Genomic DNA, 25,530 nt, shown 5'->3' with positions numbered 1-25,530 from the left:
TCCCCCTGCCGCCCGCCGCGCTTCAGCCTCCGCCTCCCCCGGGCGGGATGGCGGGCTGCGGGAGGCGACGGCCGGAGCGTGCGCGGCGCTGCCCGAGGCGACCACCGCGGCGGCGGCTGCTCCTCACCGGCCCGTTGTTCCTCCCGCCCCCATCCTCAGACCCCCGCCCCCGCCAGCCTAGGCCGAGCAGCCGCCACCGCTGCCGCCGCCGCCTCCGCCGCCGCCGCAGCGCCTCAGTGCGGCCCCGCCCCCGCCTCCCCGCCACCTTCACCACCTCCACGCTCCGGGACCGCCCCCTCCCGCCGGCGGACAGCCCCGGCCACGCCCCCGCGCCGCCCGCCCGCAGCCAATGAGCAGCCAGAGCCCGCGGGGAGCGGCGCCGGCCAATCACAGAGGCCGAGGACGCCTTGAATCTCCGGGCAAGTTAAGTTTGTCTCCGAGGCTCGGCACTGGAGAGAGATGGCGGGTTAGTTAGGGAGTCGGGGGGAAGGGATTACAGTTGGTGCGGCCCCGCCAATGGGACGGAGAGGGTGTGTCGCATGCAAATATCCCCGGAAGCCCCGCCCCGCCCCGGAGGCAAGCCACGCCCCCTTCCCTAGGTCCCTGCAAAAAAATGGTAAGGAGAGTGAGAGAGAAAAAGCTGGGCGCTAGAGCCTGGCTAGAGAGTCTAAAACTGAGCTGAATATTTCCTGGTTTCTTGAGAAGGGTTGCGGACGTTCACACTGTCAGGGCAGTGATTAAGCTTCCTCGCGGCCAGAATCTTAGCTTAGCTGTACAGAAGACTGCAATCACGTAGCCCTTGGCACCCAGGGATCTCAAAGAACTTTATGCATCGTTTATCTTGAGCCTTGTTTTGCAAAAGACCAGTTACCTGAGACACGGGCGGGAGGCAGGGGTAGATGTTGGGAGATACATTTACACCATTAATCGAGTTGGGGGGGGGGGGGGACACGAAACCTCTCTAGTGTAGCGGTTTCCTCCGCCATCTGAAGCACCTTCTCGCAGTCCTTTCAGCAAGTAAAGTTCCTTTATTTGTCCAGCAGGAGATGGCCACAGAGACAGGTTGATCCTCCCACCCCATGGTCCTTTCTGAGGCAGTTGATCCGAAGCATGGATAGCTCAGAGGCTGGCTCGGGAAGGAGGGTTCAGAGAACAATTCGTCTGTAAACTATGGGGCTGGACTTGCCTCCTTCAAAGCTAAAAATGGTGAGTCAGGATTTTGGCGTGCACGCTCTAGGGAGAGAGGGCACATGGACGTGGGGGAAGCTCCGGCTGGCAGAGTGTGGGGCGCAGGAGAGGGCAGGTCTCCCGAGGAAGCCAGCAGCGCGCGTGCGGGTCCAGTGCGGGTCCCGACGCGAGACACCCGGAACGGAAACCTGCTCCCCGGTGAGAACAAAGGCAGGCGCCGAGCAGGAGCCTGATTGGTGCCGGGTCCCCCGGTGTCCTCCCGGCCGCGGAGATAACTGGCTTGGCCCTCGGGCGCGGAGCTCCGTGCTCGCGGGAGCCCCACATCCCCACCGGCCTTGGCGGTGACCGCACAGGACTGTGCGTTATGACATCACCTGTTTTCGATCTTTAGGACACCATCTGTATTCTCAGCTTCTCCTTTCATACAGGTCTCTAGCGGACCGGAGTTTCTGAAGGCCTGCAGTCCGCAGAATGAATCTGGAGAGAATGTAAAAGAACGGTTTCGCTGGTTTGCATTTCTTTCTTTTTTTTTAATTAAAACACACACACACACACACACACACACACACACACACCTCCCCGGTTTCCTTAGGGATTCAGTGTGGCGTTGTAATGCAAAATCAGGAAGGTACACTTGGAGGAGCTAGCAAGTTTAGCATATCAAAGCTATTAGACCAAATTGTGTGGTTAAAACTGTCAATCTCATTTTTCAACAGCTGCCTCCTCTGTCCCTTTTAGAGACCAACACACATAAACCCAGTCTACACAAGGAACAAAGGAAGTGGAAATCTGCCAGTGTCAGGTTTAAATAAATTAAAATTGACTGGAAAACCCCTGAAGGGTCTGAGCTATGTGGTTGGGTAAATGTGTTGATCCATTTAGCCAGAGATAGCTAAAGGTCACTTGATGCTGTTGTAGACATATATAGCCTAGAATAGTAGTGTGGGGAAAGTGCTTAACAGAAACTGTAAAAAGCGAGAAAATTAGGTAAGGAGAGAAATCACCACCTGCTCTTCAATGTAGACAACCAAGAAATCCAGGGAGAAAGTTAACAAGGCACAGTTTTCCTAAGAACTGAAACACATATGTGTCCCCATTTAGTGGTAAATTTCTTGGGCTATATTCCTGGCTGGTTCTCTCTTGTAAAGCAGATTTTATGTGAATACATTTTAAAGGATAGGAGATATTGAAGGATGGAGTGAATTTTTGTGCAGAGATTGAATTTTCTCAAATAGTGTTTTAGAGTCAGACTGTTTTCTATCATATTCTTCATATAACCTTTCCTCTTAGTAGTTAAAATCCTTTCACAGTGAAGTTCTTTAAGCTCTTCAGTAACTAAATTCCCCAGAAAGGATGGCCAAGATAGTGTAATCTCTACCATTACCCCCTCTGACAAAGATTGCTAAATGGAGATTTTAGAGGAATAGCTTCACTGATATATGGTCAGATACATGTATGTGACCAAAGGATGGATCTCTCCACCAGACTCCTCCAGACTTCTATTGTTTGTCCAGAGGGCCATTTATTTTTTTGACATTTGACTATGTACTGCATTGTGACATTCTTATATTGAACCCTTATATATGTGTCTATATTTTCAACCCTGAAATCTTCAAGCCAATAACTCATTTTCAGCACACAACCACCACCCTTTTTTCTGGTCCTCACAACCTTCACTCCTATCATCCTTGCTCTCTGCTCTCCTGAGTACTCTAACATTCACCTTCTGGATCCTGGCCTCCCTTCCTTTTCTACTCATCCTGGATATCATAAAGAGAATGTGACCTAAGAGAATAAGTGACTTGTGAATCCTGCATCACACTCAAGACAGAAGAAAACAAAAAGCCGTTCTTTTGATTTCACACAGGACAGGGAGAAATTCCCTCCCTTTTGTTGTCTAGTATGTATAAAACAAGAAAGAACTTCAGAAAAGTAAGATATGGGTGAAAGTTACAATCAACATTGAGAATTACTTTTTAACTTATTACAAAATTAGGATGATACTTTATTAACTGTTTTACATTGTTTTTTAAATAATTTTCGCTTGTTTTGAAATATTCTTTTAAAATGTGATTTTTCCCTCCACATAGTGCATAAAATCATATGGCTCAGATGTTCCATAACTGATTTAGCCATTACTCCATTATTGAACATGGAGACTGTTTCCAGTTTTTCATGGTTATAAATAATGCTGTGATAAGCTTCCTCATACATAAGTTTCTGGCAGCACCTCTGATTCCTAGATATGGAATTTCTAACTGAAAGGATGTGAATATGTTTTAAGGCTCTTGTTACAATTTGCTAAAATATTTTGTGGAAAGGCTTAACCAATTTGTACTCATCCCACAGTGAATGAGAACACAGGGGAGAGAATCGTTTGGAAAGCACAAATCTGAACTGTCATTCTCCTACATCAAGCCCATAAATAGTCCACTCACCTCTGCCTCCAATGCTTTCCTCTCCCTTCTGCCTGGTGATTTTCATCTCCTGTTGAAAGATCTCCTGGTGGAGTCAAGCACTTGTCATAGTTGTCTATGGTGTCACCCTCTTATCTCTTCTTTAGCGTCAATCTCAGTATTGAAATGATTGGCTTAAATTCTCCTTTCTCATTAGACTGTGAACACCTTGAGGGTGGTGATGAACTTACATTTGCTTTGGATTCTTAATTCCTAGCTGAACCAGAAGAGAAGTGCTTTAAAAATCTTGGGGGGAAAAAAAGTTTTCACTCTTACTTTCCTAAATACACCATGCATTCTTCCAGGGCATCTTTTGAATCTTGAATAACAGTGATAACATCTTATAAAAGGGCCCCAGTAAATATTTATGAATTGAGCGGTTCCCAAAACCTTTGCTGCAGAGCAGATCGGCTGGATTCTTGTCCTTATCTGTCACCAATTATTTCTCTCACATTGAACATAATGGTTATTATGGCTATTGCTACAAACTCATGGTGTAGAGAGGATTGGGGGCAACTTTTCCCGTTCAGTAATTTTGAAAGAAGGTACCCTGTTAATAACATGCTGTGACTTTTGGACTTGAAATTGTTTACTTCTCTAGATATTCTACTGACCTAAGGACTGGGCCCCTTTAGAGTTCCTAAATAAGGATTCAGTTGGAAAAAATCAGTTACTAAAGATGTTTTTTTAAACTCCATTTCTTGAGACAATAGGTCATTTTCTAACATTTTGCCTTCTCAGACTTCTTTCTCCTTCTCCCTGGGGGGACCCAAAGCATTTGGATAGCAGAAAGTGCTGCATTATTTACAAATTTGTGAATACTGTAATTTGTTTCATGCACAAAGGAATTTGCACTTCACACAATTGTAAATTGATTGCTCCCTTTGAGCTGTTAATTAGATTCCTGCTATTTTTTTTCCAAGGTCCCAAACCAATACTACTCCAAAGGAGAAATTAAGAGGATCTGATCCAAAAGGACTACTGCTTTAGTGCCCATTTCCATCCCACACCCTGAGTCACCCACTCCCACCAAGAAAATTCTTACCAAAGCTCATTTTTCAAAGAACAAATATTCCACCAAGATCCAAATTTCTCTCGGCTATCTCTTGTAATTTCCCATTTCAGAGGTCCCTGCATTTAACCCCATACAAAACAGACTTGCAGGGAGAGGCCTACAGATGTGGGGTTCTTGTTGGTTGTTTGGCCTACACAATGTCAGCCAGCACAGTGCTTTAAAACAAACAAACAAACAAACAAACAAACAAACAAAAACTGAATCACTTTAAAATTTTTATAAGTTGGGAGATTTTACACCCCAAATCCAGATTTCCAGTTTATCTTGAAAAATTGTCAGATCACAGAAAAATTGTCACACCGAGCTCATATTGCTTCATGACAACCTTTTGCTGGAGCCCAGTACCTGCTCTCTGGCTCTGGACAAGTACTCTCTACGGCGGTCTTTGTCACTCCCTAGGGGTTACTTTTGCCACTTTCTTTACATTCTCTTCTTGCCATCTGGAGGGATTTGCCACCTCTATAAACTTTCTAAATCATTGGGCTGCTGATTGTCATTCTTTATCACAGAATATGAATCAAAAATAAATTTGCCATCTCTAAGGGACAGCAAAAGTTGATGACAGGCATCAGATGCACGGAATATCATGATAGTTACATGCCCTGACACACACACACCCTCATCTCCACCAAGAAAATTCTTACCAAAGCTCATTTTCCAAAGAACAAATATTCCACTAAGATCCAAATGTGTCTGTGTGTATGTGTGTGTGTACAATGGCATTACACAAGGCTGAGGATAGTTGTCTAAGGGGGGAGAGGCCTGCAATGTCCTTTATGCTGCTAACCCCGCTTCTTAATTGAATTGGCCCACATACCCATTCTAATTGAAACTTTGGGGACTATAGGGAATGTGACAATAATAGAAGGACATTGAGGATGTCTTCTTTGATGGGCATTATCATGTACAGACTAAGAGCCCTAGCCCTGGAGTCAGGCTTGGATTTGAGTACTGACTTTGCCCCTTACTACACATATGACCTTGGGCAAGTTGCTTAATTTCTCTACACTTCTGTTTCTCGTGTCTAAAATGGAGTAATAATGTTGCATATCTTAGCCGGTGAATGTAAAGATTGAGTGAAATAATGCACACTAGAATATTTGTAAGGCCATAAAAAATGTTTGCTGCTAGCTCCACAATACGAAGGATGTCATGCTTTCAGCAAACTATGACCTTGCTCTATTCACTTAACCAATCTATGTATAAATTTTTGCTCTGAAAATGAGGATACTAATATTAGCTTAGTGACAGAGTTGTTTTGAAGATTAAATGAGCTATATGTAAGACACTTTCAAACAATGCTTAGCATGTAAGAAATGCTATATATGTGTTTACTATTATTATATACTGTGGTCAGGGGATTTTTTAATTTGATTGATTGATTGATTGATTTTGGTAGAGATCATTAATTATTGGGTTACTTCTCAAAAGTAAGATAATGTGGGTTAAAATGGCAATGGACAGAAAGTCAGGAGACCTGAAGTTTAGTTCAGTACTACTGTGAACCATGTGATATGGTAGGGCCTCATCTGTTAAATGTGGAGTGGTGATTAAGTAGGGCCAAGGCCAAATCCATGTTTTAGGAAGACTGAAGCTTATATAATGAGTTTTAAAGAAAAGAATATAAAATTATAGATGCAAATTAGTTGTGAAATGAACACTGACTTAAAATCAGTAACAAAATCACAACAAATTTTAAAAGGGTAAAAACACCATAAACATCACAAAATCCAAATAAATGTTTATTAATTAACTATCTGATACTACCCTTTATTGCATTTTTCCTACATTTTTTGGCTCATTTCCTCTTCATATGACAATTATTTTTGCAATATTATCTTCTCTAGAGAGAATAGAAAGATAGTTTTATCTTTTCCCTACCATACATTTCCAGTGCTAAATGCCTTAAGACATATATGCATCATGAAACAGCCTCTAGTCCTACATCTTTGTGACATGATGCCAGTAAATGGGCCTAATGGGCAGTGGAACTGTCTAGAATCCGTCCTTACACTGGAACAACTCAAAGGAGCAACCACACACTGAAATGGCTGTGATCCACATATGTGTGGATATAATTCAGTAAACCCAGGCCAATGGTTTCTCCATCTCAACTACTCCTTAGCCAGATCAACAAAAATACCCACAGCTTTCCCAGTTCCTTTAGCATGAGGGGGAGTTTTAAGGAGGTATGTTGGGCTGCAGAGCCAATAATGATTAAAATAGCTTACTTTTGATATTTAGTTAAAAATATGGACATGTGAACACATTGCTTGGACCTCTTCCAGGGCCAATGCTAACAATGAACCCTGAGGCTTAAACTTCATTATATTTGTGGTTAATCCACGTTGAAGTAGAGAGTTGCAAAGACTTTTCCATACTCTAAAATTCCGTGGGTCTGTTTTGTCTTAGTACTTCCATGAGAATCTAGTGCAAGCAGGATATAAGAGAAGTGGGAGAATTTCTTCAAGTAGGCAGGAGAAAATACAAGTAGTTTTCTCAAAATTGTCAGAGTTGTGTTGGGTTTTCCTTTGTTCACTCAGGGATTATTTCTCCTTGTTAGCCTATTTGTCTATTTGGTATGCCAAATTCATTGTCCCAAATTCTCAATATCCTTCTGTTAGAGATGAGGAAACTCAGAGAAATATGTTCCACATTTCAAGAAAGATTGTTGTGAAATAGGTTGTCTAGGTGTTAAAAAGGAACATGGATGAATAAAATAGAAAAAATCCACATGACAGTAAGGAAGTTTGGGAGTAGGATCTAACTGATGGGAGTACAGAAGAGTTATTTGTAGACTCAGAAGTCTTCAATGCAGTTGTAGTTTATTGTGAGGGATTTGCAGGAGTCAACATTCAACTTTCAGACTCTCTGAATGTGACTATGGTACATGAAGACTGAGCATTTTCAGGGATGAATCTTATTCATTGGAGTAATTAAAATACTTAGAAACTAAGAGGTGCTCAGAAAAGCTTGTTAGATGAAATGATCAGATGTATTAGAGTCTAGAAAACAACTAGAAAGCAAGAGAACATGTTATTTTTACCAAGAAAAGCTCTCAAGTTATCCTAAATTGTAAAAAAGCTTTTATGCAGGGGTGCCCGGGTGGCTCAGAGATAAGCATCCAGCTTTTGGTTTTGGCTCAGGTCATGACATCAGAGTCCTGGGACTGAGCCCCACACTGGGCTCCACACTCAATGGGGAGTCTGCTGGAGATTCTCTCTCTCCCTCTGCCCCTTCCTCCTCTCATGCATGCATGTGTGTATGCACACACACACTCTCTCTCTCTCAAATAAGTAAACCTTTAAAAAAATATTTCTGTGCAAAGGGAAAATTTGCCTCATTAGCAAGAAGAAACTTTCAACATTGGTGTGAATGGTAACAACAAAGACAGCAATTTCAAAGATAAAATGTTAGCTTGAGCTAACTATTTCTACATGAACTGCAAGTTTGGAATCACAACAACAATTTGTGAGGTTCTAGAAGGCTACAAGTTTGGATAGTATGCTTTGAAATATATAGTGATTAGATATTCCCTTATTCACTTATTTATGTATGGGACCTTTACCATGTAGTAAGTCCTGGTAATAAAAATAACAAAAGACCTGCTTAAAATCTAACAGTGAGACTGAGGTATCATCTCTGCATTGGTATAGAAAATAGAATACGGAGAGTAGTAAAAAGGATTATTAGCAAAGAGCTCAGAAAGACCTTCTGAGAATTTATGCCTGTAATTGGATGTTTTTTGTGGTAGAGGCATATGATACAGAATCCTTGCTGTGTCTCAGTGCAATTTATAATGTCAACAGGAAGTCAGGACTAACCCTTATAAATTTTAGAGAACAATGCAGAAGAGTATATGATGAAATCACCTTTGAATTCCACATTCATTACTTAGTTCATTCTTGTGTCCATTCACTCAGCATGTTTGTGAAGTACCTACCACCTACCAGGAACTTGGCTAGTCGTGGAAATAAGTGATGAATAGTAAGTCAGGGTCTTACAGAACTTACAGCCTAGCTCAGAAGATGGACTTTAAAGAAGTAATGTAAGTAAATACTCACTATGTAGTGAGTATTTTTGTAGGGAAAACACAGGAAGAGAATATACAGCAGGAGACTCTAACCTGGCTTAGGCTTCCCCAGGGAAGTGAAATGTACACCCAAGTAGTGGGCTGTCCCCTAGTTTCTGACAGTGACTTCCATGTGTTCCATCCAGTAGGTCCTTTCCATTTGCAATTCTCAATGCTTTGAATAGAGTTCATCTTCCAGTTATGAAAATCCTAGGCATCCTGGCTTTTTACATTACAACAGATAAACGTTTACACTGGAGCAATCCCTCCTTTCTTTTTGAAGAGGTGTTATCCTTATTGAAAATTCACCAGAATTTGAACCTCCTTTTCCTGATTAAAGACCATCACTAAACATCATTATTTCACACATAACAATTCCCACTTAGTCCACCATTCTGCTGACTTCCACTTGCATAATGTGCAAATTCTACATATGCCCCACTTCTAATATGTACATCTATATCATCTCACTTAAGACTCTATAGTTTTTGAAGATAATCCTCATATCTCTTATCTATATTCTGCAATCCCCACAACACCCATGGTAATGATATTATAATCAAAATAGTGATAGTAATAGAAACCATTACTACCACTTATTGAGTGCTTACTATGTGCCAGTCATTTTGCAATAACTGATGCCTAAATTATCTTATCTAAATATTTATTGATTATAAGTAATACTATAAACATGATCTTGCCTAAATATTTACAAAACCCCTATGGAGTGGTTATTATTATATCCAAATAGGGACTAGCAGTTTTGTCAAAGTCACACAGTTATTATAAGACAGCTGTGATTTGAATTCATATTTGCTTGATGCCAGGGTTTATAGTCTTAGGCAACCCTGCCTTGGCATTATATAATCAGTCATTATTGTAAATGTTCTTTGAACTAATTCTCTATATTAGGTTACCAAACGGTGAGGTCAGCTGAGTTAGATCTTCTAACATTCACCAAATGTAGTTTGGGCATCTGTATTAATTGGATCCTAATAAAATAAATGCCATGGGAGCTGGCAGAGACGTATGTGTTTTCCCTATTCTAATATTTGTTTAAAGATTTTATTTATTTATTCATGAGAGACAGAGAGAGAGGCAGAGACATAGGCAGAGGGAGATGCAGACTTCCTGCAGGGAGCCCGTTGTGGGACTCCATCCCAGGACCCCGGGATCACGACCTGGGCCAAAGGCAGACGTTCAACCCCTGAGCCACCGGTGCCCCTCCCTATTCTAATATTTTATTGCCCACTGGCATGTTACTCTAAAATATAATAATTGAGTGGTTCTAGAATATGAAAAATACTGTTGGCACCCTAAGTTGAAATTCCTCATGTTTTGATATATAAGTCTGAAGATTCCTAGGCATTTGGTCAGTTGTGGCGTTAGAGTGCTGGATGTAGGTAGTGGCGTTAAAGGTGATAAATTGAGGGAAAGAGGAGAGGAAAGAAGGCGGTGCTGCCACTCTCAGGTGCCTTGTCACAAATAGTCCGGGTCTATTGTGATTAGTTGAGATTAGCTCCTTTCAGAAGGAAGATGAATAAACTGGTTTCCACATAATCTGCCAGCAAACTAGAGATATTCATCTCACCCTGTCCCATCCAAATCCTCCTCTAAGGAAATCTTTCTGCTTGTGGCCTTTTTCCAAATAGTCATGCTCTATGCTATGTCTGCCCCTTGTTCTCCGATGAGTGGACCAAAAGGTAGACACTTGATTTGAAGACAGCCATTCTGTAACCCAGCCAGCCATCTGTGACTAGCTTAAAATGATAATTGGGGCCAATCAGATGCCTCTCTTGGGGATTTGGCAATGGGAAGCTAAGACACTCAGCCAGTTGGCAGCAAAGTCGGATTGTGGGAGGATGCCGTGAACCATATGCAGGCTCAAACTTTGAAGGATCAGAACAGATAAAGAGTGAAGGTTGAGGGAGCCAGAGTAATGCAAAGAAAGAAAGAAAATGAAGGCACTAAAACACTAGTACTTAGAGATGCCTCCAGTCCTGGTGTGTTTCCGGTCCAGCCCTTGCTGCCTGTTCTTGTAAGAATTCCCTTCCCCCGTGTCATCTCCTTCCCGCTGCGAACTTTGGGAAGTAACTTGAGTGTACCTCTGTTTCTTTCAACCAAACAAGACTCACTGAGACAGTCTTCCTTCATTTCCATGTCAAGCATATGCAAATGTGAAATATTACTTTTAGTTCTCATTAGTAAATGGATGTGAAAGTTAGACATTCCCAAAGAAAGTACTAGAACTCACTGGGCCAGAAAACCCCATTTTAGTTTTTGCACATAAAAAATTCTTACAGCCTGCATTTCATTCAGAAAGACTGCTTTGCATAAACCTCAAACTTTTTAGAAACTTTTTGCGCTCTTGGTTGGAGAGTAGAGATCAGTCATCTTTTACCCAAACTGCTTCTCCCCTTCACGTTCAATGCCAAAGTGATTCTCATGTGTCTATGTGAAGAAAACTCTGCAAAAGGGATTCTGCCCTTCCCATTCTTTATCCTTCATTCAGACTTTAATGCCTGCTGGCCCCATGTAATGACAGTCTTAGGGTTTTTGAACCAAAAAGATTATTTAAAAAGTAAAAAGAAACAGAAGTCAAAGTTCAATTTCCTCAAAAGTTTCCCAGGACGAAGTAGCCAAGAAAAAGATAAAGTGAATGAGGGTGGCTTTGTGTCGGTTTGCAGGTTAAAGGTCACTGCGGTGGTCTTCATGGGGCATAAAGGAGACCAGGCATATACTAGGAGGTCATTTTGTTTTGGAAATATAAATACATATAAATTTTTTAAAATTTTTATTTATTTGGGAGTGAGAGAGTGAGCATGAGTGCAGGGGAGGGGCTCACATGAGGCTCGATCCCAGGACCCCGGGATCATAAACTAAGCCAAAGGCTGATGGTTAAGGGACTGAGCTACCCAGGTATCCCCACATATAAGTGTTTTAATTTGCTTCAACTTGCCAGATGTGGAAGGTGCCTAAATGCCTGACCTGTTTCTGTAGAGCCCATCACTAGCCTTCAGAGATCTGGGCTTTTCTTGGTTTTCATTCCTGTGCCTCATATGCCTTGTCTGTGCAGGAGTCCCTGCTTCTTTTCCTTCCTAAAATCAGTCTTAATCTGTCTCCTTTCTCCTCCCTCTTCTCTCTTTCTCTCCTTTACATTGGGCTCATTCTCAGCTTAGCAACCCTTGACCCTTTCTCTATCTCCTAGGTAAATAGTTCTCAGGCTATGTTAAGCCCTTGGAAAATGAAGGAGGTACTTCACCTTTTCAATGAGGATCATCTTTGCAGGTGTGCCTTGCCACAACTTTGGAAACTTTGCGGATGGGGGACCAAAGGAAATGGGGCTTCTCTCTGGGCAATACTGGAAGGCTTTGGTTATGTTGGACTTGCTGGAGATGAGACAACTCTACTGTTATTCTGGACAAACAAGACCTGTCACTCTGCATTTTCTATTTCTCCAAGAAAGCATGAACATCCAGAGATGCACATGTCTATTGGGACCTAGAATGCTGAGGAATGGAAACACATGGAAACATTCACATATTATACAAAGATGATTTTAGCTGTGACCTGGAATATATTGTCTAAGAGCTCTGTAAGAGTGAAATTGAAAATATTTTTCTTTTATTACAATGTTGTGTAATCTAGTCACTTCAAAAATTCTTCAAATTTCATTTTTAGTACTTAGCTTTATAGCGTATTTTGAGGATTAAGTGAAAGAATATATGTAAAGTGCATAGAACAATGACCCTCAGATTATGAGTGCTCAGAAAATGTTAGCTATCATTATTTTTAAAAAGTTCCATACAACAATCATACTCCTTCCCAAGAGGCATTGTAATTTACTTGAATTTTAATACTCTGGTTTCCTGTTATCATTTACCACTGCTTGTTTTGATTTAAAAGGGCCTTGAGTACTTGATAACATGCAAGGTTTATCATTAAGCATCTTTTTTTTTTTTTTATCATTAAGCATCTCTATTGCACTTGTGTTTGCAAAGAACGTTTTTGTTTTCTATTTGCCTATCCAATCCACATTCCAAGATAGAGAACTCCATGTCAGAGATAATGTCGAATAATGAAGAAGCTAAGTGCTTGGAGAAATGAGATGACGGCAATGTATTCCTCATTCTAATCTCTAGGTGAAGAAAGATGATCTTCTCTGGAACGTGGGCTTGTACGTGTATATAGGCGAGTGTATGCACACACACATACATACGTATATCCCTTTATGTGTCTTGTGCTGAATAAATTCTTTTTTCTAAGCTAGAGATAGCCAGTCATCATTATTATTTAAAGTTTTAACTGAAAAATTGCAGTTTGGCAGCTCATATTATTTACATTGAAGAGCTGGAAATCTCAGAGCACCTCAAAATATTTTAAGAGTTTTGCCTACTAACACGTAGCTGAGGATCTTCAGCTTTAGTCTTCAGGAGGCAACTACCTTTTGCATTGTGAACAAAATCATGAAAGATAATATGACTGGTGTATTCTATATGACTCAAGCAAGAGCCTAGCTATATTAACGGGTCTGGTTTTTTAAAATATAGATCTGGGCTGAGAGGGTCCTCTGGGTGGTGTAATGGGCAAGATATATAAAGCATGGACCAAGCCATTGGTTCTGTCATCTTTGCCTTTTACAATTGCCCTCTGTGTATAGAAGCCCACTTGGGAATCTGCCTTGGTCACCAGGCAAAATGCCTTATTTATTTCCTGGTTGTTTACAAGGACCCGGGATACAGGATATATATATTGTTGTCTATCAAAGCATTCACTGGAACAAGAGATAAGCAAATCATCTGCCAAAAATACTGTGGCTTGCAAATTATGGGTGCATGTAAGAAAGGCCACTGTATTACCAAGTCATAGGTAAGTGATTGAGCAAATGATGCAACTCATTGAGGTTGATTTCACTTTCCTCAAATGTCATGAACATATTTTGCTTTCTCACTGTCATTCTTAGCCCATTGTGCAGTGACATCTCAGGTAAAAAAGGGCTGAAGCAAAGTCTGATAATGCCAAGAGGACTGTCTCCTATTTCCCAAATAACTAAGGAATATACTTAGCCAGGCAAGGGTAAGGTTCTAGATGTGGAGGTTAACAAAAATGGGTAAGATTTTTCTAGGTAGAAAAAGCAGAGAAGGGAAGGCAGATATGTCGGTATGTTGGTGCCATAGTTTCTGGAGCACCCTGGTGCCACCCAAAGTAGCTTCAGAATGAAGACCAGATGTCTGTCCCCCTAAACAGGACAAGAAGCTAAGGTGAATGGAGGCTCTAGCCGCAACCTGCCAGCACCACCTCAACTCTGTTGTCTTTGTCTTTTGCCTTCTGGAATGCAGCAACATCATCCTATCCCTATTCTAAGTGACATCAGGTGAATCGCCCAGAGCCCCTGGATCCCAGCGACACATTAGCTACACTGACTGTGTCACACTGTTTCTGGGGCTCCGGAAACAACTTGAACAAGATTACAGGATTTCAAAGCCTTTTAATGTCTCCTGCCTTTTGCCCTGTCACTTATCTGAGCTACTTCCAGGTTTTCATTTTCAGGCTCCTATCCCTTGAATTAATCTGTCTCTTCTCCATATTGTCAGCCACATCCCCTGCTCTGTTCTCACTACAGCAAACTGCTAAACCCGAGGATCTTTGCTCTGTTGTTCACATTTTCCTCAAAAGTCACCCAAAGTATCCTGGAAGCAAAATAGAAGTGCTTAAAAATATTTTGCAGTGAAAAACCAAGGGATGACCTCCCTAATATGGCCTATTTACTGCTCTAGTTCTTGCTCTTGCCAGGCGAAGTTATGGGTGGGATTTTGCCCAGACGCACATGGCTATTCTGTGTTTAGTGCTGCCCATACTGCTGACTGTTGTCTAAGTATATGAAGGCAGGTGTCTTTGAGGTATGGTAATGGAGGCCTTGGTGACATTCACTTGGCTAAAAACTGGCAGGTTACCTCTGTTCCTGCCCACGAATAGAATCTCAACCCCAGTCATATCCATCCAAAAGAAAAGATCATTTTGCCCATTAGACTAGAACCTGCATGAGGGCACATGTCTCTGTCTGGCCTCTATTCAATCACGGATCCTAGGAGGAAGGAACAGAGCCTGTCCCATCATAGGAGCTCGGTAACTCTGATAATACAAATTCCTACCGGATGAAATTATATTCAAGCAGTATAGTCCAACAAATAGCACAATATCAAATGGGTACAGCAGCCTAGGTTTTGATATTAAAATACCCAGAGAAAATGGTCATTGCATCCATCATGGGGCTTTGGATGAACGTTAGCTTCTGATGGCTATAAATGTATCTCAGAGCACAGGGTTAGGAACAGAGGGGAAATACAATACATCTTAAGGAGTATCTCAAAATGAAGGTGATAAAAAGAAAACTTATTTTTTAAATTATAGAAATGTGAAATTGATAGAGTTCCCTGTTTATCTGAAACACTAAGTGTTTTCTTAGGATTTTAAAGCTGTTGTTCTAAAAAATGGCGGAGGGGACTTAGATGAGCTAAAATTCCTTCCTCATCTAAAAAGTTAGGGAACTATGATTATAAATCATCAAAAATTAGAAAAAATAAATAAAATGGAGGACTTTCTCCCTCTTTTTGGAATGGACCTAGCCCTAGAACAAAGGATCTTAACCTAAAATCTATGGTTGTACAGCCTTGTGTCTTTGAATTCTCTAAAACTGCACGAAAACTTTGTAAATGTGCATTTTCCCCCTGAGGGACAAGGACCCATAGTTTTCATCAAGTTCCCAGGGAGCTTTGAGACACCAAAAGCCTTATAAGCCACTGGATTTAGATAACATTTTAGATTGCCTCCTTATAAGGCTCCCAGAACACTTTGTAGCCTCAGGCATTATGCTAACCATTTTGTATGTATTACCTAATTTAACCCTAACTTCAAGATGCTGCTGCTTTTCTGAGAAGAAGTGAACGTTTCGAGAGTCTTACAGCCAACAAGTGGTGAAGCTGGGTTACCAGCCCAGGCTGAACCAGAATGCCTGCTTTTGTTTATCACACTGATCTACCTTCTCTTTCAGTAGACAGCACATTTGCCAAAACCCAGAGCCTTTCCAGCCTCAGCCATCATTTGCCCTTTAAATCATCTTTTATATTTATATAGTAACTGCTTTCTAAGCATCTGCAAGCTTCACCCCATGCATGCAGCATTCCTCTGTGGAACCTTCTAAAGTCTCCTAAAACACAGAAGCCACCCTCTTCAGACCGCTCACCTCAGTTTTTTTCCATTGTGCCACTAGGCTGCAGTAAACATAATTTCATCTTAATTGTCTCCTCTAGACTCAAGTCTGGCCACATGGCACAAATGGACAACCCATACATTTGGAGAATCTCCAAGAAATCCATCCCAAGCACTGAATGGTACTGGCACTGTTCCAGAATTTTACTAACTTTCCACAAATTGTGATTCCAGACACGTTCATACCTTGGTCCCCAGGATAATGGAAGCCACAAAAGAGACAAATTAAAATGTCAGCCCAGCCGGGTCCACAATGTGGGCAATTACAATGCAACCACTCACCTCTTAGATCACCTGAGTGTAGCACATCTGTGCTTCCTATAAAAGGGATAACAAAATAATCCAGAGCAGTTTCCTAGATGTTCCTTGACTCTGTGTAAGTGCAGTGTGTGTCTTCATAGCACCTGAGATTTCAATATGCAACAGGAAAGATTTTAAAAATCAGGTGAAAAGCAGAGAACAGAATTCTGGTAAGCTTTGTAACCCAACTACCACTGGCATCATTCGGGACCTGACTAACTTGACGTATAGGATCGAGGCTGGAGAGACAAGCAAGATAGAGTGTTGGTATTCTCTGCCCGAGAGAGGAGTATCACCCATACCTCGTCACTTACGGCGGATTCTGAAGGACAAGTATGCCATGTCACTGCAGACGGAGAAGAATGTACACAGCAAAGGTGACATCTGAGAGGCAGTACACCTTGAGGGATCACGGTAGAAATTCTAAACGTCAACCCAAGACCATCGTCGGAAGTCTGGGTGACATAAGGAATTAAATGGTGTGGGAATCGAGATACTGCTTTTCTCCTCACTTTCTCCTTTTTTATTCTTTATAGATCCAGCTCCTATCAGGAGTTGCTCACCTCATCTGAAAACATCTGTTGTTTTCCATGCTCTGAAGGCGGTGACCACTGTTTCTGCGATGTGACGTCCATGAGTATCTGCTAGGTTTGCAGCTGAGGGCTCCAAGCCAGCAGATAGGGTCACTTCCTCTGCGGGCCAAGGAAACACTGAGATTACTTCAGCAAAAAGTAATTTTTCTGCCCCTCTGTATCATCACTCAGGCAGCCGGTTGAGTTAAAAAAGAAAACTGATATGTTGTGAAGAAGCTTGATGAAACTTTTGCTTGATCTTTTTATATCTGGATGCAGTAATATGGAGTTAGGTTATTTCCTCACATGCTTGTCACCTGCTTTGCAATTGCTTTCTTACTTATTTGCCTGCTCCATAAGATTGTAAGCTTCATGAGGACAGTTTTTCTCATTGTTATATCCTCAATACAATAAATTTTTTTTTTGAAGAACGAATAAAGAAGGTCAATGTACAAAAGTCCTCTGGTTGAGTGAATTCTTACTAGGTTAGTAAAATGTGGGTTGAATGGCTTGGGAGCTTTGGTGTTTTGTTTGTTTGTTTGTTTTTTTTAAGATTTTATTTATTCATGAGAGACACAAAGAGAGAGGAGAGACACAGGCAGAGGGAGAAGCAGGTTCCCTGTGGGGAGCCTGATGCAGGACTCGATCCCAGGATCCTGGGATCATGCCCTGAGCCAAAGGCAGACACTCAACCACCGAGCCATCCAGGCGCCTCTGCTTGGGAGTTTTTAATAACCAGTGGTTGTCAGCCAAATTAAATTACGTGCAAAAAATGGACAATTGAATGCAGTTGCACATTTTATTGTAGGAGCACTGGGTGCTGATGTTTGAGAAACACTGGCCTGGGTACTTGGGATACAGTGGTGAAGACATAGGATGACCAACACCCCGGCTCTCACAGGGAGCACACTGGAGCGAGGGAGGCGGATGGCACACGGTTGTGCCAGGGCTAACTGACTGCAGTAAGTGCTAGAAAGTTCCCACATGGTCGGAACCAGCAGTGTGTGATAGAGGGCTCTGGTCTGGGCTGCGGTTCAGGGGATGGTTCCCTGAGCAAGTTAAAGCAACATGGAGAGGATTTTGCTTTCGATTCTCAGCTTCAGGAGACAGGAGGAGAAAGCCCAGAGCAGCATCAGGAAGGTTGTGCAGAAGAAGAGAGCCGACAGCCTTTTCTGGTGGCCTCAACCACAACCCACTCCTTTGCGAAGCCCTATTGCTTTAGGCTTTTTCCCTTTTGACCCTTTTTAAAGAAAGTTCCATAGAGCTGGTACTCTGTATTTGACCCTATGGTGGGCGAAGGAGGGATTAAAATACTTAAGATGTGATCCCTGTCCTTAACGGCTGAGTAATGACATTTGGTTTAGCTAAAGAAACTTGTAGTCAAAGGAAGAGCTTCCAGTTCATCGTTCCCTATGTCTTCTCACACAGGTTGCTTCCAAGTCGGTTCTCTCTCCTCCTGTTTTTATATATTTGGTTTTTTAATACAAATTTTTACATTTTTATTGGTTTCAGGCCATCCTCCCAGCCTGCTAGATCTTTCTGAATCTTGCTGTAGTCGTCAGTTCACTAGCTCTCTCCCAACTTGATGCAATATGCAGATCTGATAAACATGTCTTCTCTTTGCTAATTTAAGACTCTACGTTTAAAATGGATGACAGGTCTCTGAGGAACTTTGAGTCCCCTTGGCATGGCTGTATTAGAGATTCCCTTCTAGGTGATTACTGATTGATTAATCAATGCACGTTGATACCAGGAGGTATTTTTTTCCTGGGAAGCATCTCCATAGCTTGTAACCAGAGAGGAGTACACTACTGCTAGGAACCCATGGCACCTGTGGATCACAGTACTCGTGACCTTGTACTTGTGACATTGTGCCTTACCCTTGTCGGGTACCCGACTGTCGGTACCGGAGATAGCTCTTTTACTCTTCACTGGATTTCCCATACGGAGCACAGTGTGTTGTGTGTGGTGCTCACTCAGTACACGTTCGTTCGGGAACTTAACCTGTATCATTTTTTATGGACTTGCAGAAATTATCCAAGACAGCCAGGCCATTTGATAAGTTTCCAGGATTGAAATATGAAGTTTAGCCCTTTAGACGTTTCCCAGGTCTACCCGAGCCAGTAACGCAGGCTCCTGCTCATTCCCCAGAGTCAGTGCCACCGTATCACATGCTTCACTCTAAGGAAACATTTTCTGATATTCTGTGAAAGATTTTTGTCTCTCTAGTTTATCCTAGAGGTTCTGGAAGTGATGCAGTGAAGTCAGGAGAAAGATTCTATGTATCACTGATCCCCAATTTCATCTCTAGAGTATATCAAAAGGGCTGGATTTTGCCAAAAGGACTCTAATTAACAGGCTTACCAAATGTAATAAAAGCCACAGTTTTATTTGGCAAAGCTCATTAACAACAGCAACAAAAATCCTTCTTTTTGATGTTAATCATCTAATCTTTCATACTATCTCAGCATATTTCACTTTTTTTTTCTTTAACAGAGCCATGACAGATACTTATTATTGAAATTTGCTTTCATTTTATTCCTCGTTACCTTGATTTTTTTCCCTTCCAGCCTCTGAGCTTTTGTCCATTTGGCGAAAATACTCAGTAACACTTATTGGGATTCTTCTACATCCCACTTCTCAGTTCTGTGATATGGACTTCACACTCTTTAATCCTCATCTATATAAGAAGTGCATCTGTGACTACTCTTGATTTGTAAATAAAAGTATAAAACAGATGGGGGGAGGTAAAATGATCTGCACGTTTATATTGGGATCTGTTCCCTTCTCAGCATGCTCCTATATTGCAGAGCTGAGGTTTGAAGGACACCTGATTCCAGAGCCTGAGTATAATTTTGCAAGGCCCAGGGATTCAGGGGGCCATTCTGGAAGTACCTTTGGAGATCATCTAGCTCAGAACATGATAGATGCTCTGTTGACTTGATTTTATCTGTCACTTTCTAGGCAAAATGAATCTCCTAGGGGAGATCAAAAGGCAGGGAGAGGGAGTTGGGTGGATTAAGAGAAAGGGATGATCCAGCTCCTGGAATCCTAGGAGAGAGTTTTCAGGCCTGGAGCTTTAGAATGGGCTAGATACTGTACAAATGTCTTAACCTACATTAATGTGTTTCTTTATAAAAAAAAAATATTTGTTTAAGTGAGGTTGGGATCTAATTTTAGTTTTAACCACCACCAACCAGCTATGTGGCCATAGGATTTTTTTTTCTTCAACATTTACTGAGTGCTAACTCTGTGCCTTTTTTAAGACAAACGTTTCTTGCAAAGGGACAGCAGGAGCAAAGGTGTGGTGCATTCACTTGAGGGAGTGGGAAGCATTGGATGTGGAGACTGCCCAGGTTCACTCCAGAGAGTTCATTAGACCAAGATTTTATTGTTCAATATGAAAAATTGTGTTACCTTAAAATAACACAGAAAGACCAGCATCAGTAAGTTTGTACTTCCACAGGTAGTGAAAACCTGAACATCGGAGCAGTGTAAAATGAAGCAATTTCAGAGACTGACCCATGTATACAGAAGTTGCACACAGGAGTCAGGATACATGAGGATTAAGTGGGACACATAGTCCCATAATATACCCAAAGGGAGGAAAGGTAACTATTGGGAGGATAGATGGAAGCATTCACAGTACCTGGAGATCAGCTAAATTGTAGAACAGAAGTCACAGTACTATGTTTTTGTGCTTGCAGTCACAAAAGATCAAGATAGAAAATAAACGCCTACAGTTTCAGGTCTGAGTCATCTGTACCCTCACTTCTCATCCCCTCCTCCAACATTTAAGTCTCTGAAGTCCTTGTGGAAGGAGTCTGTCTCCTTTAAAAATCAGGATGGCTGAGGGAGTATTGTTTTTGCCTAAGCAAACCAGATGTGATGGGCTCCAAGGAGTAACTCGGTGGTTTCTTTCTCTGCCTATGTAAAAATAACTTAGGGAAGCTGAAATATTTCAAATGTGCATAAAAGGTGGAAGAGAGGGGGCACCCAGGTGGCTAACTCGGTTAAGTGTCTGAATTTGGCTCAGGTCATGATATCAGGGTCCTGGGATCCAGCCCCAAGTCAGGATCCACGCTCAGTGGGGAGTCTGCCTCCACCCCCTGCCTTGTGCTCCAACTCTCTCTCTTTCAGATAAATAAATAAAATCTTAAAAAAAAAAAAAAAAAGTTGAAGAGAGCAAGGGTTTGGAGCAATGAATGAGATGAAAGCAAAGCCCTGGCCAGGCAAGATGAAAGCCAGGCAAATGGTGGTTAATCATCCCAGCTGGAGATCAACAAGAGAAATCCAGTGTTTCCTCCCGAGATGAGATGAGGAGGAGCCCCACTTTCCACGGCAGAAATGCCTCTGCCACCTAAGTTACTTGAGCTGGTATGAAGCCTGCTATTTCTACTCTGTCAAAATCATTCCATTAAAACTTAAAATAAACCTTGCAACTAGAAAAGCTTACCCCTTATAGAAGTCTTATGTAATGTATGCAAATGTGCATCTGAAATATTAGCCTTCTATTTTTTCCCCTTAAAGCTTCACTTAATAAGTGAAAGCCTAGGGATTTTTAAAATAAATGTGTATCTAAGAGCATCCCTAAAGAAAACCTGAAGAATGGTGTCTTGAGAGCTCACAAGAGGTTTAGAAGAAAGGGTCTTGCGCAGAGAATGAGGTTTGCTGGGTCAGTTCTGACACTGGGTTAGCCACTTTGGACTGACCTTTGCAAGCCACTAAAGTCTCCCTGGGCTGAAAGATGTTATGTCTGAGTGGACAAAGTTCAGAAATGAGAGTCAGAAAGCCTGGGTTAGAGTTCCAGCTTTGTCATTTTTGACTATGTGGCTGGCAAAGAATTTAATGTTGAGGGGCTTGGCTCCTTATCTATAAAATGGAGGAAGCCATATACTTAGTCATAGGATTGTTGTGAGGGACAAATGAGGATGAATGTAAAAAGCACTTTGCAAACTGTAAAGGGCAATACCCCAGTTGGCCTTTGCCATCCCTTCCCCCTTTATCAATGGCTCACAGAACACTAGGAGAATGACAGTTGGGGAAGCATTTATTACAGAAAGTCCGAAGTACTGCTCACTATCCAAGTAGCAGTTAAGAACAGACTTCAATTCTGTTGATAAAGGTAAACATACACCGATCGGAAAGCCAGCCTCATTGGGAGATGTAGACAACATCGACCATCTACCCTCAAAGAAGGAAGGTATTCTAGAAGGAGGTTGGGTTGTGTAGCTTGGAGGAGAGAGTGCCATGCAAAAGCTTTTGCACCGTTATGGGGTGGGGTGGGGGGTTGCAGGCGTGCGTGCTCTTATTTAAGAGGCCTAAGGTGATGGAAAGGATCGCAGAAGGAGAGCGTTCCATTTGAGCTACAATGTGATTTCGCTGTTGAGTACAAGGTCGCCTTCTCTAGAATCTGCAGGCAGGATGGACGGCGGTGCAGCAGTTTCCACCCAGCAACAGGATGATGTCAGCGGCCAGGAGAGCGGCCAATCAGCAGCCGGAGTGAATCAGAGCGTGCTGGGATTTTGCTCAACGGTTTCCTAGCAAAGCAAACTCCACTCTGAAGTGCAGAGGCTATTTGCACTTCCCCTGCACTTGAAGCTGAGGCTGAAAGGCTCCTTAGGTGAAGGGTACCAATAGTTAAGATTATTTGCATCCAAACAGTCCTATGGGGGTAATAAGAGCCCTAGGGATGCAAGTGTTTTTGTTTGTTTTTTTTTTTTTGCCTCAAACATTTCTGAATCAATAAATATTTTAAATGCTTGATTTATATGTTGCGCCATATAATTGTTTGAAACTTGTTTTGTCTCATGCACTATGTGCTGCTGGGCAGCTCCTGGCACATCTAAAGAGTGATACTGCACATTATAGGGTTTGAACTTGCTTCTGGTGTTTCAAGTCTTCTGTCTCATGACAAGCAGTCTGGAAGCCAACGGCTGTTTCATTTCTGGGTCAAAGGCTCCAGTTCTCCAATTTCACTAAAATGTGTTTGGTGTATGCTTTAAAAATAAGTCTAAGTGGGAAGTTTAAGGATATGACTTGTAGATATTGCCTCATGGTGGGGGAGGGTAGACCTCCGTAGCAGTTTTAAAACCATGCTGTAACCCGACTGTTGTCGGGTTTTCTGACCTCATAGACAGTGCCAGCAGTACTGGAAAGGTCACAAAGGGTTAAACCTCCCTACCTGGCATTGGCATTGGCATTGGCATCGCACTTTATTATGTTCCCAGGCAGGATCCTCGCCTGCCTGGCCTGCACCATGAGGCCACAGGCAGTCTGTCTTTCCTGTGAGTGCTGAAAACACATCTTCCCCAAAGAAAAAATAAGATATAACAAAGAGGGAGTGATTTTCCATTGCATCTTCTTGCAGAGTGGTTGGTAGAGCTCAGGAAGCACCACAGGCTAGGATGTGTTAGCCCAGACCTGCAATCTCCCTCTCCTCTGACAGCTTGCTTCTTGGCTGAATGCCTCCTTCTCCTTGTTACTGAAATGAAAGCTGAGTTTACAAGAGCTAGCTAATTTGGGCTAGAGGCAGACCATTCTGAAATACTAAGAACACTGAATTTGGGAATATACTTTAGAAAGAAGCAGACTTTTTTTTTTTTTGCATTTTTTAATTTAAATTCAATTTGCCAACATATAGTAGTATAACACCCAGTGTCCTCCTCAGTGCCCATCACCCAGTCACCATCCCCCCCAGCCACTTCCCCTTCCACAACCCTTTGTTTGTTTCCCAGAGTTAAGAGTCTCTTATGGTTTGTCTCCCTCTCTAATTTTTCCCACTCAATTCCCCTCCTTTCCCTATAATCTCTTTCACCATTTCTTATATTCCATGTATGAGTGAAACCATATGATGATTGTCCTCCGAAGAAGCAGACTTATGTTTGAAGGTTGATAACATGCAGGAGATGGGCCCACAGGTTCTGGCGTCCAGGCTTGCCTGGGTTTGAAATCCAGCTCCAGGGACTGCCAGCTCTGCACCCTGGGTCACATCTCCTTTCCCCAGGTGCGGACCGGGGCAATGCTAGGTCCAAGGATGGCCTCTAAGACCAAGAGAAGCAATCTCTCATCCAGTACAGGCAAAACACAGGGTCGCTGCTCAATAATTCATAGACCCTTCCCTTCCTTTAAACTGGAAATAAACAACTTGTTGGCAAATAGAAATCCCAGAGGAACTGGCTTTCACAAACACCGAAGGGTTTGTAATTAGCATGTAAAAGGATTGCTTCCAAGCTTTGAAAGCAGGTTGTCCTTTACAGTCTCTTAGGCTGACTCAAGATGCCTTGTTTACACTCCAGCATTAATTTGCTCCGCAAATCCTTACCGCCAGAGCAAAATTAAATTTTGTTCAGGCTCTGTTTGAATGACCCCAAGCTCAGATGAAGGTGCTTTGGTGTGATCTAAGTTTCACTTTTCTGGGAGCCTTGAGAGGAACACAGTGGGCCTCCAAATACTTCTATAAATGCCCTGGCACTCTTTACAAGAAAGATGTAACTGAGAAGTATCTGAACTCATCCTGTTTTCATTCTTCCCCTTCAGCATCTGAACACCCTTCAAGGGGACACGCTCCTGGTGCCCAGAGTTGTTGAGAAAGGCTTTCTGCAGACTGGGCAGACTGGGATTGTGTGGGGATGTGAAAACCCCAGGGCAGGTTAGAGGTCAGAGCAGCTGTGGTGCCCAGAGGAGGAGGGAGGCGGGAGGAAGTGGGGGAGTGCATTTCCTGCTCGTGGCCAAATCAGCTATTTTAGATTCTTGTTCCTCAGTAGTCAGCAGTCTAGAAGACTACAGAAGGGTAAGATTTGATTCTTTTCACTGGGCCTTACTCCTGAAAAATGCTTTTGCCATGGAAGATAAAATGTCACGGATTCTCTGTTCACCCAACGCTTGTTGCACCATGGAGAAAGAATTGAGAAGCTACCTTCTCCCCACTTTACAGACAGATAAACTGATAGCTTGTGACCAGGCTCGGGGACCTATGAGAGATCCCTTGGTGCTAGGACAGCAGGGTGCGAATGCTGAGGGGGAAACCCTGAAGCAGAGTCTGAGATTACCTCACTCTTCCTCTGTTATTCCAATCTCTTTGAATCCAAGTTGATTTACCTTTACTAGAGTCAAGACCTGCCTATTTTTGAAGCACTAGACCTCCATGTATAGGTGTATAGGTCCTAAGAGATATTGTAAAGACCTGTATTGAGGCACGGAGAGCCAATTTATTCTAAGAGAATGCCCTTTTGCAGCAGACAACCTGATACGGTGTTACAGGTTGAATTGAATTGTGTTCTCCCCACCCTCCCCACTGAGGAAGGAGTGGGGCGATTGAATGGAGCCCTAGGTACCCCAGGACCCCCAAGCATCTCCGAATGTGAACCTCTTTGAGGACAGATTTGTGGTAGCTGTAATTAGAGGACATGAGATCCCACCAGAAAAGTGTGGGTCCTCCACCAAATAGAAGTGGTAGCCTTATAAGAAGAGGACAGTGCAAAGACAGAGGCAGATTGGGAGAATATCATGTGAAGAGGATCCATAAGCCAAGAAATGCCAAAGATTGACAGCAAAGCACCAGAAACTAGGAGGAGGCAAGGAAGGGTGCCCCATGAG

General features: G+C 42.4%; 2 long non-coding RNA genes across 2 annotated transcripts; one reads left to right on the top strand and one right to left on the bottom strand.

Moving 5' to 3' along the window:
• The first annotated feature begins 317 nt into the window (after nt 1-317).
• Nucleotides 318-17,389, top strand: LOC125753238 (uncharacterized). Its single transcript, XR_007404567.1, has 3 exons — nt 318-466; nt 1,044-1,696; nt 16,897-17,389. It is a non-coding gene; the product is annotated as an uncharacterized LOC125753238 (long non-coding RNA).
• LOC112641989 (uncharacterized) lies at nt 1,009-4,960 on the bottom strand. Its single transcript, XR_004808023.2, has 3 exons — nt 4,690-4,960; nt 3,627-3,861; nt 1,009-1,665 (listed from the first exon to the last, which is right to left on the bottom strand). It is a non-coding gene; the product is annotated as an uncharacterized LOC112641989 (long non-coding RNA).
• Nucleotides 17,390-25,530: the final 8,141 nt, after the last annotated feature.

This window comes from Canis lupus, chromosome 21, assembly GCF_003254725.2.
Source record: "Canis lupus dingo isolate Sandy chromosome 21, ASM325472v2, whole genome shotgun sequence".
NCBI classification, from domain to species: Eukaryota; Metazoa; Chordata; class Mammalia; order Carnivora; family Canidae; genus Canis; species Canis lupus.
Note: the sequence above shows the minus strand (reverse complement) of the source record. Positions and strands in the feature narration are given on the sequence as shown.